Source organism: Scylla paramamosain, chromosome 42 (genome assembly GCF_035594125.1).
Source record: "Scylla paramamosain isolate STU-SP2022 chromosome 42, ASM3559412v1, whole genome shotgun sequence".
NCBI classification, from domain to species: domain Eukaryota; kingdom Metazoa; phylum Arthropoda; class Malacostraca; order Decapoda; family Portunidae; genus Scylla; species Scylla paramamosain.
This window is the reverse complement of record NC_087192.1, coordinates 988,876-1,003,383: the sequence shown is the minus strand read 5'-3', so window position 1 is coordinate 1,003,383 and position 14,508 is coordinate 988,876. Positions and strand designations below refer to the sequence as shown.

Here is a 14,508-nt window from a genome sequence, read left to right as displayed (position 1 = left end):
TTTGATTGTTTGATTCATAGACTGATCAACCCATTGACCGACTGCCTTCATTGACTGACTGACTGACTGAACCAAGGAGGCTTAAGATAGAGTCTAGCATTCTTGGACTAAAACATTACTCTCTCTTAAAATGCAATAACGGATCTCGAAGCTTCGGAGCCACGTATTGAAACATTGCAAGAAAGAGCTTAACATCTGCTATTTTGGATATTTTTTCTTAATTCTTAACCACTTTGAGACATTTATTCTATTTCTACAAACATTATACTGGCTAGAAACTGTAAAATATATTATTCTTATCCCGTTTATTATATATATATATATATATATATATATATATATATATATATATATATATATATATATATATATATATATATATATATATACCTGCGTGACTGCTTCCTCCCTGTTAATAAGAATTAAATCTAGATTATTATTCCCCCTTGTGGGTTCTATCTACGACGGTTTTAAAAAAATCATCCTGAATTACCTTTAAGAAATTCCTCTGCTTCCTTGTTACCCACCATGAGGCTCCAGTCGATATTCCTAAAATTAAAATCTACCACACATACCTGACTCTACCTGCCTGCTCTATTTATTTCCTGCCACAGTGAGGTGCTAATTTCCTTTGTACTGGTCGGTGGTCTGTACACTATTCCCAGTACTACTGATCATAACAGATCATAACAGAGGGTTAGTTAAAGAAAGAAAAGAGGGAAAGGGAAAGAGAAACATTCAGGGCAGAAGTTGGAAGCGCGAAGAGGATGATGAAAAATACATCAGCGAGACGCACGTCGCGGACATTGCCGAACATATTCAAGGAACTTTTAACATTAACAAGTATCACGTAAATTATAATATTTTAAACCATGAATCACCAGAAGGACGATTTACGATTGACTCCGAAATAGTTGGGAGGCAATTCTAGGAGGGAAGGAGGAAGGGAAACGAGGAGGTGGAGGGACGAGGAGAGAAAGTAGGGAAGGAGAAGAGGAGGATGGGGATGGAGGCGTGGAGAAAAGGAAGTAACTAGTTAACGAGTAAAGGAGGAAACACATCAATCAGGGGGATACGAGGGACCGAATGACCCTTGAAGAGCTTGTATCCTATAATAATAATAATAATAATAATAATAATAATAATAATAATAATAATAAGTAGTAGTAGTAGTAGTAGTAGTAGTAATACCAGCTAATACCACCAAATTACCACGAGAAGAGGCGATAATGAAGCCCAGTACATATAACTAACATTCCCTTACTCCCCTCCTCACCCTCTCCTCCTCCCACGATGCACAACTCTCCATCCACCAGTGAAGGAAATAAATCTCTGAAGAGGGAGGGAGGGAAGGAGAGAGAGAAGTGGTAGACAAGAGACGGCAAACGAACAAGAGAACGAAATTTATCATCTTGACGTTTAGAGCGGAGGGAGGGAGAAGGAAAACGGTGGAATGCTGGAAGAAACGAACTGACAGGCAAAGAAAGAACAGTGGAGGAGGAGGAAGGAGGAGAGAGGAAAGAAGCAAGAAGTAACAGAGGACAGCAGGGGGTAGAGTCTGAGGAAGGAGGCACGGGTGGAGGCAGGGAAGGTGGCAGGGGGCAGGATGGAAAGATGATGAAGGGTAATAATTGTAAACCTATTGGAAAAATTATCAATGTTCACGTGATACTGGGAATACAACCAAATATTTTAAAATCTCACTACTGATGCAGGAACAAATTAACTTGAGAAGAGGCAAGAGGGAAGACAGAGAAGTACATAAAGGAGTGGGAGGGTGCAGAACGAGGAACGAGCGAAGGATGGAGGAAGAGAACAAGGAAGCAGTGAGGGAGGGAGAGAAAATGCGAACGAGTGGAGAAGCGAGGGAGAAAACAAGCAAACTGGTGCGGTTGGAGGGACGTAAAGAGTCTGAGTACCATTACCAGCATTTTTAAAAATAAAATAGATATACGTGTATCTTTGAAATATGAAAACAAAACTTACCCATAAAAATCATGAAAACTACATAAAAACTGTTTAAGAACTACATCCAACTTGGAAATATGAAAAAAAAATTATCAAACTTATCTATAAACATCATGAAAACTCTCTCACACACACACACACACACACACACACACACACACACACACACACACAAAAACACACACACACTTGCAACGAGATAAGCAAACTTCCATTGTTTAATAATACAAGGCTTGAAACTCACCTGAACAAGACGTTGCAATGACACCGGATCGACAGTGACATTGTGGCGTGTGTGTGTCCGTATGGAGAGGAGTGGTGGAGGACAAGATAAAAGATAAGAACGAGGAGAAAGAAAACTAAAATCGAGAAGCGTTGAAGCAGCAGAAAAAGGAAGAGGAGGGTGAGCCCCATCTGCAGATGTAAGGTGAGGAGCACAAGGCCGGCGGAGAGAGCGAGGATGATGATAACGATAACGATGGAAAAGCAACGAGGAGGAAGAGGGACACGAGGACAAGCGTTAAAAAGACTATAGAGGGAAAAGAAAGGAGGAGGAGGAGCCAAAGGAAGCTATACCACCGCTCCTCGCCACCACGACACACACACACACTGAAAAATGGGAAGTCCCTCAGGCTCGACCCTTCATCGCCTCGAGCTCACGTCTCGAAACCTAAGAAAGTTCGAACAGCAAAAATAGCAATCCCATCTTTTCTGAAACGTACTCTGACCTGTACCAAAAACTTTGTACTGTGCCTGTACACCAGTCACAGTTTGACAGTTTATTAAAGAAAGGTTGGTTACAAAACAGTGCATAGGGGCGCACGAACATAGGTTGGGGATAAATAACACCACAGAAAAAATAAATAAATAAATAAAAGCAATGCAAGAGAACTGGGCACTCATGCTTGTTATTTTTGTATTGTGGTTTATGAAATGTTACGGGGGATGTTCGTTTAATTTTTGTGTTATATATAATTGTATATTATACAATAGTGAAGTTTTTGTTATTGTTAACGACTTAATGATGTGATATGAGGAATATTTATGACTCCATGTTACAGGCTATTGTAATGTGAAAGTTCATTGGTGATTTATTGCCGATTACCGTTGTACTATTTTGTTAGGATGGGGGAGATGACCTTATCGCTGCCGATTTCATTAACAAACATATGCTGTTGCTGCTGCTACTACTACTGCTACTACTACTACTACTACCGATATTACTAACACCATCATCACCACCATTACTACTACTACTACTACTACTACTACTACTACACTACTTTACTATTATTATCAATATTACTACCACCACCACCACCACCATCACTACTACTACTACTACTACTACTACTACTACTACGACTACTACTACTATTATCAATATTACCATCACCACCACCATCACTACTACTATTACTACTACTACTATTATCAATATTACCATCACCACCACCATCACTACTACTACTACTACTACTACTATTATCAATATTACCATCACTAACACCATCACTACTACTACTACTACTACTACTACTACTACTACTACTACTACTACTACTACCGGTTCTAGGGTGATTCGTCCCCAGGTGAAATGTAATAAAAAGTAAATAGTATTAATTACACCTATAAAAATACACAAAACAGAGATTTTAGATAGATAACAAGAACATATGTTATAAATACAGGCAAAGTCTTGATGTCAAACACGCACATTTATCATATCGTAACCAAAGCAGTGTGCCAAACTCACAGAAATACAAAACGCAACACAAATGACTTTAGATAAAACAATATTTTACAAGGTCTAGTTCCTCAAATATAGCAAAAAGAAAGAATAGTAAAAAAAAAAAGTTGTATAATATAGTTCAATAGTTCAAGCAGTCACTCTCCTCCTCTGCTGTGTATTAAGTCAGGGACTAACTCAGGCTCTTCCTCTCCAAAATTAAAAGTTTAGCGATTTATCTATGTATTCTTTATGTAGAAGTGGCACTGGCCAGGGGCTGCAAAAATTTCATAAGAAAGGGACCACCGGGGTGCTAGGTACTAAAGAAAAAGGACAGAACGGATAATCCAAAATTTGAAAAATGTTTGACTCTTCCCCCTTGAAGGGATTCTGATCGTAGGAAGGGCAGAATACAGAACCAAGCAGGGAGTTCCAGAGTTTAACATAGAAAGGATTAAAAGATTGTGAATACTGGTTAAATCCTGCATTTAGGCATTTGGGAAGTGAAGAGAATAGTGGTGAGAGAAAGTAGAAAGGGCAGATATTCACAAATATTTTAACTCATACGACAGAAACAGCAGAAATAATGATTCACGATACCCGCCATGTTCACGAGGAACCACCTCAACCAAGGAATGTATACGATATGTAGAATTCTTGACCTCCACCAAACCATGGATCCCTGGTAGGTCACACTGCGCCATGCTACACAGAATGCCTTGGATCACAACTTTAGATGGATCCCCCATGAATAGAGGTATCTTAGTAGGGGTCTGCACTCCAGCAAGGAGGGAGACAAATCCCACAGCTCCTCTCCTCTCGGCCCGGGAGTCGAATCCTCATCCTCTCAGCTGTGAGCCAATGGAACGTGTTGCGTGACAGGTCTCAACTTACTCATCTCAAGGAAGCTCAAGTCTGTAGCTTCCTTGGATTTAAACCATAATCATGATCTCTAAACTCTACAGAGAGAATAGCTGGTACGGCTAGAGTCCAGAAAGATTGGCATGACACACACACACACACACACACACACTTGATGACAATCAAACAAGCTAGCTGTAAAAAAGGCACATTTATTTCATTCTTAAAAACATGGTAACAATGAAGTGACATGTTGATGCCTGGCGGACACATTGCCTCATTTGCTCCTAGAAAAATATGCTTTACACATCATCATTACCCACTGTTGGGCCAAAACTACTCTCTCTCTCTCTCTCTCTCTCTCTCTCTCTCTCTCTCTCTCTCTCTCACCAATGAGCAAAATATATCTGATTTGCCACCGGACATGAATACAACTACATATCTATAATTACACACAAACACACACACACACACATTAATTAAAGCCCAGCATGGTCTTGATGATAATGAAAAGGATAATAAAATAAAAAGATTAATAATGAGTGATCGTAAAGTATGCATGAATTTTCTTGTCTTTCAGCACCATAAATGCCCGGAAAAAAATAAGATAAATTATGAAATACACACACACACACACACACACACACACACACACACACACACACACACAGCCCTCATTTGTCCCATGCAGAGATGAAAAGATGTAGATTTATTTCCTTTTCTTCATTGTGTCACTCATGAGCAGGAGGTAAATTCCCTACAAGGCAGAGGTGCAGGCAGTGGCTGACCACCAGAGGGGAAGACAGGAGCATTGTGAAGGAGGCAAGCCTAGTTGATAACAAAGGCTTGTGCCAAAGCTAATTAATTTATAATTGTCGTGAGGCTTCTTGGCTGCTCCAGTGACTATGAGTGTCACACCAGCTGTCACCTCACCCCAGGACTGCCTCCACACAGCACAGCCTGGAGTTATGCCATGTTCATTTATCCTGTTGGTCTAGTCTGGTCAGAGGTCATGTAATTTGCCACACTCACTCCCAGTGTTTACCATTTCCCTCAATCTTAAGTCCTGTGACCTCCTTAGCATCTGTCACCTGTTATATTTGTGAGGAGAGTCTGTGGATTATTGGACTTAATACGAAGGGAAAATGTTAAAGACAATGGGAAAAAGTGTGGGACAATAAAACATTTTTGACTGTGATAACACCACCGTCCACAGGTCTCACAGACACCTGCTGAGCAAGGCATAAGGGGAATAACACTAGAATTCCCATCAAGACATTCAAGGTACACAACTCTTTACCCATTGAGCTACGAGTACAATGATAGCTGTAGCCCAAGAGGAGTTTGGTCAACCTTCAGTGTTCAGTCACTAAACTTCCCTAACAGGACTGCCTCATTGTCTCAGCAACTGTGGTACTCCCAACATCTGGATCTGCCAACAAATAAGCTCATGTGGTGCCAGTTAACATCCATCCAGCACATACTCATCCAGAATGGCCCACACAGCTGCCAGACAGTCACACGCTTGAGGCTTCCCATCACCAATGTGAGGTCCAGACAGGCAGTAAGCAAAGACCAGGACTAACAACCCTCTTGGTGAAAACCTAAAAATCAAAATACCTAAAACAGATATGTAATACTCTCACTTACTTTCTGTTATCTCTATGTACAATTGGAATACTACTCAATTTATCTGAAAATTGCACCTTCAAGTATTTCTTGGGTTCAGAACCAATTTAAAATTATAAGCTAAAGTGGTGCAAAATCAGCCTATGACCAAAATACAATAACTAATAATGTATAAAACCTTCAATATTCCCCTTCTGAAAAGTATCACAGATTACAAAGAGCATATCCAGGCTGACAAATCTGCTGCTGTGTTGCTTTTGCCACATGTGTGTGTGTGTGTTGTCATCACTGACAACACAGTTCACACCACCCAGCTGCCCCCCCAAGGTCCATCAGCACACACACACACACACACACACACACACACACACACACACACACACACACACACACACACACACACACACCACTTGAGCAAAAATACAAACAGATCACCAAGGATCCAGCAGCAGCAGCAGTAACAGCAGTTCAGAGGGGATTAAAGTAGGGAACATTTCAGATATCCATTGTCTACCAGCAGTGTGATTTGCCATGATGCACAGAACCATAACCGAGTGGATAAAATATGTGAAGGCTGTATGATATAATGACACACACACACACACACACACACACACACACACACACACACACACACACAAGTGCGTTTCTTGGCAGCTGTGGTAGGGCAGCAGCAGCAGCAGTAGCAGCAGCAGTGATGGTAGTAATGGTAGAGGAGGTGCAGTCAGTCACTCCTCACTCAGTTTTCACAGATACGAAGAGCAACTGTGTCCAAACAGTGAGTTGGTCTGTTGGAAGGACACAGGACAATGTCAGTTTTGGATGTGTGGACACCAGGTCAGGTGATGCTGTGTGAGGGAACGGATAGTTTAATTCTCTGTACTTTTTGTGAGAATGTCTGCTTAGTATAGAGATAGATGCACATAAATTTAAAAAGCTTGAGGCTAAGATGTAAAAAAATACTGAGAATGTTATTACATTACTATATGAATGAAAGTATGGATGTATATGCCTTGCTCCAGTTGTTGGTGAGTGAATAGATGGCATTGAAATAGTTTAATGTAAGGAGGTGGTAAACCATACTTTTCATCATTTATTTTCTTGCCAAGGAAAATAAGGCAAACAGTAAATATTACTCACATTATCAAGAAATATTCAAGAAAGATGGAAAAGAAAGCCCTAGTCTTTCAGTGCCCCTCCACAAGTAAGGGCTCATTCATACAACTCAGCATTGTCTTGCTATTATTTTGGGGCACACTGGTCTAACAGCCCATGAACAAAAGGACAACCATAAACAGACCACTCACCAAGTGCTGTTCTGACAATTTTTGGCTTGTTCTCCCAGTACACAAAGAGGAAGTAGGCGGGCACCCCAGAGCCAGTGATGAGCAGGCCCATGCCCACCTCATATGGCCGTACATACAGCGGCAGGAACACCAGGAAGCCACACACCAGCAGGAAGGCAATGGGAACGATGATGTTCACCTGCACAGAGAGGGAGGCATTGTAGTCTTGTGGCATCTGTGTCCTGTTCTAATTATCAGCATGCCATTTGTCTATATATTTAGTATAATTTCTGTGACAACTATGTCCTCTTTCCGCTACTACCACATTATGTATCTATAACATGTGTTCCTAATAACTCCTACAAAAAAGGGTCACAACAAAAGTTTTTGCAACAGATGAGGTAATGTGTACCTCAACAATGCACACAGCCTTCTCAGAGTGAAGTGGTTTGTCTGTTGTTCAACAGATCATCATGATAATTATACATTTCAACTATAAATAAGCTCTGAGGAGGTAGTATGTATTGATGTGGTGGTTGTGTGGCAGCAGTGGTGCCTAACTCATGTTGGCGATGCATTTATTGATACATTTTCTTTATTTCTCACTAATTCACCTAGGGTGACACAGCTTGCCTAGTTCAGCTTTCAGTGAACAGACTTAATGAAACAGGTTTTCCTGTAAAGGCAGCCATAAGACCAAGTTGTTGGGAATTGATTCCCTGGCCCAGCACTCACACAGCAGGCCATGATTCCTGAAACTGGTAATCCACCAGTGTGGGGTTTTCACATCTCCTTTCAGATCAATTCCTGTTGTTCCCAAGTAACATCCTATTCTTCTCCTGCTAGCCCTATTTTTCTCCTGCTTCTCTTCTTTCAGTCTTTTTTTCTTATCCTGCTATTCCATCTTCCATTGCTCCATTTTCTAAGGCTGAATCATCATCATAATCCCATTCCCATATCGAGTTGTGAGAAAACACACACACACACACACACACACACACACACACACACACACACACACACACACACACACACACACAAAACAAATAAATAAATAAACAAATAACAATAAATGAATGAATAAATAAATAAATAAATAAATATATATATATATATATATATATATATATATATATATATATATATATATATATATATATATATATATATATATATATATATATATATATATATATATATATATATATATATATAAACCACAGGCAGATCATAATCACAGCCACCACTGCTGTCTGGTGCTCACCTTGATGGGCCGCTCCATGTCAGGGTATTTCCAGCGCATGTACAGCAGACTGGCGATACTGCACAGGATGAATGAACTCTCTACAAAGCTGGCGTAGTCAATGAGGCGGTAGATGTCTGTGGTGGAGAGGTAGACCAGTGACAACAGGCCCTGGAAGAGGAAGGAGAGGAGGTGGAGGTGAGTCTTTGTGAATATTCCAAGCTGTGGTTAAAATGGAATGCCTTGTCAACCTCTCATTCAGTAAGACAAACTGTTAATGACTGAGTGAAGGAGAGCAGGAAGGGGCATTACAGGCAGTTGTGCCAGATCTCATCATGAGGGGCTGTGGCATCAGGTTCTTTGAACTAGTCCCACATGCTTTTGTTCTGATACAGGAGGTGATTACAACAAAATAATAGACAAACTGCGTTTAGACAAATATTCACTTTTAGATGTACCAAGCTAACTAAACATTCCAACCTAAATCTATTTTCTTCATTTGTGAGGATGTGTTCTGTCTGACTGAATAATATATAAAAACTGTGTGTGTGTGTGTGTGTGTGTGTGTGTGTGTGTGTGTGTGTGTACAGTGGCGGCTCGTGACTGCTACTGATGGGGGGGCTGTCTCACATTCAGACAAATAAAATCTTAAATGCTTTTATTGTTATTGTTTAACATACCATTGATTGATAGATTATAAAGATAGATAGATAATTATTTAATTCTTTAGGTCTTATCCTAACAGTAAATGCTTGACTTCCTTAGTGGTGGCTTAGGCTATTTGAAAAGGAAGTCCATTCTCCTGTTCCTGTTTTGTGCAAACAGATCAATAAATTGAAAATTGAAAAATTGAGTTCTTTCAATGCAGAAACCGTCCTTGCTTTTTGTGCCATTTTGCAAAATACAGCTAGGCCTACCTGGGAAAAGAAAAAAAATACTATTTTATACGATGTTTCTGTGATTTTACACCATCTATGATAATCAAGATTGAGCACAAGCCATCACAGATCAATAATATTTTAAAATCATCCCTGACAAATTGAAAAACACGATCGAAAATAAGACCGACACAAGAACACTCACCGAGCAACAACGACTGCGCTGGACGCAGTCCACACCAGCGTTTTCAGATTGTTTTGGTCATATTATCGTACTACACAGGTTGAAATTATTGTACTTCTGGTAAAGTTATCGTACATATGTAATTATTCCAAATATTATGCAAAACTGCCACTTTCCAAATACAGCAGAATTTAGGTTATATATATATATATATATATATATATATATATATATATATATATATATATATATATATATAGAGAGAGAGAGAGAGAGAGAGAGAGAGAGAGAGAGAGAGAGAGAGAGAGAGAGAGAGAGAGAGAGAGAGAGAGAGAGAGAGAGAGAGAGAGAGAGAGAGAGAGAGAGCATATGTACAACGAAAGACAAGGCAACACACACACACACACACACACACACACACACACACACACACACACACACACACACACACACACACACACACACTGCATATGCATATGTACAACGAAAGACAAGGCAACACACACACACACACACACACACACACACACACACACACACACACACACACACACACACACTGCATATGCATATGTACAACGAAAAACAAGGCAACACACACACACACACACACACACACACACACACACACACACTGCATAAATACAACGAAAGACAAGACAACCCACACACACACACACTGAATAATCACATGTACAACGAAAGACAAGGCAACACACACACACACACACACACACACACACACACACACACACACACTGCATCACCATCTGTACAACGAAAGATAAGGCAACACACACACACACACTGCATAACAATCTGTACAACGAAAGACAAAGCAACACACACTGTATCACCATCTGTACAACGAAAAATAAGGTAACACACACACACACACACACACACACACACACACACACACACACACACACACACCTTGAAAAATAAAACACTGAATATTTACTGGGAGGGACTGGAAGGGAGTTAGGGAAGGTACCACTCTGATAACGCCACGGCTGGGGGGGCTTGTGACGTCACGGCTGGGGGTTGATGACGTCACAGGGAACGTTATTTACGTACGTACGTATTTCATTTTGAAAATGACCCTTCTAAAAAACGAAGCTAGACAGGAATGCTTTATAAATTCAGACTTGCCACACATTTTAAGTAATGCCAAAAATAACAACACATTTCAAAACGCAGTAGTATTAAAGATATTTAAAAAGAAGTATCTGGAAACTGTTGGAACCTTCACCCCATTTAAAATCGTTCAAATGTCCACCCATTCTGGCTTAAACATAACAGAAAATACTTTAAAAAATCTGAACTATTTTTTAAAACCATTTAAAGTGAGCTACAAGCACAAATAAAAAATCTACCGAAAAAAAAAAATCAATATTATTGGAACTTGAACATGAATAAAAACAAGTGTACGGTGCACGCATTTCACTGAGCGGGACGGCAACACACTAAAAAAAACACCAACTATTTTTTAAAACCAATAAGAACCTAGTACAGACTGAAATAAAAAATTTAGTTTTGGGACCGTAAAAAATAACGCCGAAAACGGCCCTCTTATTTACACAAAAACAACGCCAAAATCACCACTTTTCACGCAACACACGCGCTCAAATAACTTAAAAAACAACAAAATATTTTTACAAATCATAAAATCTTAGCTACAAGCCGAAATAAAATACTTAGGAAATAAAAAAAAAACATTGGAACCGGAGGGGGCTAGGGAGCCTTATCCAAGATGGCGGTGGGGGGCCAGTGGAGGGGACGACCAACCCTTCTCACTCATTTAAACCCTTGCCAAACTTAAACTAAGTAAATGCAGGTATATCTAACGAGCGGATATTAAAGTTTGGTCATGTGGCTCCGCTTTGCGACAGTATTGGTTGAAAACACCCACAAATAAGATAGGTAATGGCTGATTAATAGAGACGACCCAGATTGTTTACATTTTCATTAAGTTATATTTTACGGTTTTTAGTAACGAGACGAGGCTGACACAGGAATATATTGTGCTAGAGGTTAGATGAGATGCGTTAAAATGAGTTAAAACCGTGGATTGTTCAGTTATTCATTAAAAACTTACGTTAAGTTACCTAAATTTATTCTAACACTTCCTGACCTTACTTCCCTGTGGTGGTGATGGTGGTGGTGGTGACCTATCTTCCTGCCTCCTCGTCACTATGGCTGGCTGTCTAGCACCTTCTCACAGCCAAACTTTTCTTTATTTTGCTTGTTTTCACCCACTGCTGCCTTCTGGTGTCCACTGCTAGAGCCCCACGCCTTCCTCATTACCAACTAAAGGTTTAACTCATGGGTAAGCCTTGGCAGCCACTGTGTAGGCGTGGTTACACACAAAACAAAAAAAAAAAAAGTCTGTCAGGCTGGGAGTTGAAACAGAAGCGTACTAACACCACCCATATACGCTACACACTGACGTTAACTTGTCAGGCAGCACTCCACACTCGCGATTCCGCCCGGGAAGCCTCCACCCTATTTCTCCCCGCTTTCGTATCATTAAATAGTAAATAATTTCCGTACTTCCTCATTGTTTTGCAGTATTTTTTTTCTTCATATAAACATATGAGAATTGGTGTTTCCATATGAATGATAGTCAAACATAAATAAATTAACATTATTTTCGTGAATCCTAGAAATCCACTGGGGGGGGGAGAGGCTGCAGTCTCGCAGTCCCTATTGACGAGGCGCCACTGTGTGTGTATGTAAATCTATTAATAACTCTAGGAAAACTCATCAATCACTTTTCATACAAATACATAAACTTGAAACTAAAGACTGATGAAGTTAAGTACATTTCACTTCCATACTTCTTTCCATCTGTCACATCTGCACATCCTGAGGGGACACCATAAGGACCATGATGCGTGCTCACACACACACACACACACACAGTAGTAGTGGTAGTAGTATTTTACTGACAAAAAAAACAATGGAAATAACACAAAAAATTATGTTGTTTTTTGTCCAACTTCAAAAGAACACAACTGCAACATGTAGAGGACTAATTGAACTAAAGCTACTACTCACAGAAATTATGAAAGGTGTCATACATACTGTTTTAAAATATATAAAAGCCATAGCAATGAGTCTGTTAGTGACAATAATAAAAAACCTATAAACACACACACACACACACACACACACACATAGCATTGCACAATGTCTTACCAGGAAGATGAGAGAAGACATTGGAGTGTTGCATTTGCAATTGATGAGAGCAAGGTTGTCTGGGAAGTGGCCTTGTCTTGCACCCACGAAGCACAGCCTGTCAACAAGTATATCACAGCCTGTCAATCAAGTATATCTAAATTCTTGAATAAAGTGGATTCTCTGTTAAAATAAATAAGATAACTTTAGAATTGAACTCCATCATCATTGGTGGTTATAACTGAAACAGGAAATCTCTTAATATAGCACAGTGGTATTTTCACCAAACACTACAGCTATTCATATATGACCAGAAAACCTGAACGCAGGAGTATAACACCAGATGTGAGTCTAAGTATGAGAGAGAGAGAGAGAGAGAGAGAGAGAGAGAGAGAGAGAGAGAGAGAGAGAGAGAGAGAGAGAGAGAGAGAGAGAGAGAGAGAGAGAGAGAGAGAGAGAGAGAGAGAGAGAGAGAGAGAGAGAGAGAGAGAGAGAGAGAGAGAGAGAGAGAGAGAGAATTTTCTTATGTTTCTTATAACTGATGGATGACAATGAAAGATAGAAATAGATATGTCAGTATGTTCCATGCATGGACTGCCACATGTAGGCCTGATGGCTTCTTTTACAAGTTCTCTTAGTTTTCTTAATTGAGTTTTAAATTAAGAAAGCCTAAATTCCTCAGTCAAAAAGAGCTAGACAATCCTGAAGTGAAGTAGTATGCATTTGTGGTTATGATGAGTCAAGTGTATGAGAGGAAGAGCAGTTAAATTTACTCTAGACCCTGATGTTGATGCCTTGCCTTGCCTATCTACCCTGAAGGATAAAACAAGCCTGGTATAGAGATAGATAGCCTGAGATGTGTGGATGTAGTGGGATCTAACTAGTTTTCCCTATCTAAGAGCAGGTGGTCAGGAAGAGTAATGCATCAGCTGGGGAAAATTGTATATATACTATATCAACAAACACAAAATCAGGTGGCGAACAGATGAAAATAGATCTGAAAGGCTAGTGGGAGCAACACCCACCTGGAGGAAGTCATGATGTGCACTGAGAGACCACCAAAGGCTGAGAGGGCCACCAGCAAGGGCATCACCCAGCTGCCGCTGCCCCATTAGACGGTCAGCAAAGGTCTGTCATCAAGGCAACAACAACAACTAAGGTTATGTTCTGTAACACTGACCATTAGCTTGGATAGTGTGTGATAAAATGATTAAAAAATAATGGGGAAAAAATTTAGAAAGGTAGGTAATTTTCATATTATATAATGCTTGAAGTCTGCAGCTGCTAAATAAGCCAAACTTAATATTAATGATAATTCCTAATTATTGTCTTTTCCTCTAACATAAATGCACTGTGGTATGCTAATAGGAGAACCAAAATATTTAAGCTATTACATATAATTGTAAAGTTTAAAGAATGGACTCAGAACACTAGAGAAGTCTGAGCAATGTCTGCTATAATTATGTTCTCTATAAAAGTAATTACTGAATGATCTAACTTCTCTATCACTTGTGCCACAACAGTCACATGGTGCCATCAACAACACA

At 39.8% G+C, this 14,508-nt stretch overlaps 1 pseudogene across 1 annotated transcript in view; it reads right to left on the bottom strand.

Moving 5' to 3' along the window:
- Positions 1 to 4,754: 4,754 nt before the first annotated feature.
- Positions 4,755 to 14,508, bottom strand: part of LOC135093213 (Y+L amino acid transporter 2-like) — a 36,739-nt pseudogene continuing 26,985 nt past the window's right edge. Inside the window, exons 9-13 of the transcript XR_010263258.1 lie at positions 13,987 to 14,091; positions 12,983 to 13,079; positions 8,738 to 8,887; positions 7,495 to 7,672; positions 4,755 to 6,975 (exon numbers count right to left, since the gene is read on the bottom strand). The product of XR_010263258.1 is annotated as a Y+L amino acid transporter 2-like (transcript). The remainder of the gene's footprint in view (positions 6,976 to 7,494; positions 7,673 to 8,737; positions 8,888 to 12,982; positions 13,080 to 13,986; positions 14,092 to 14,508) is intronic.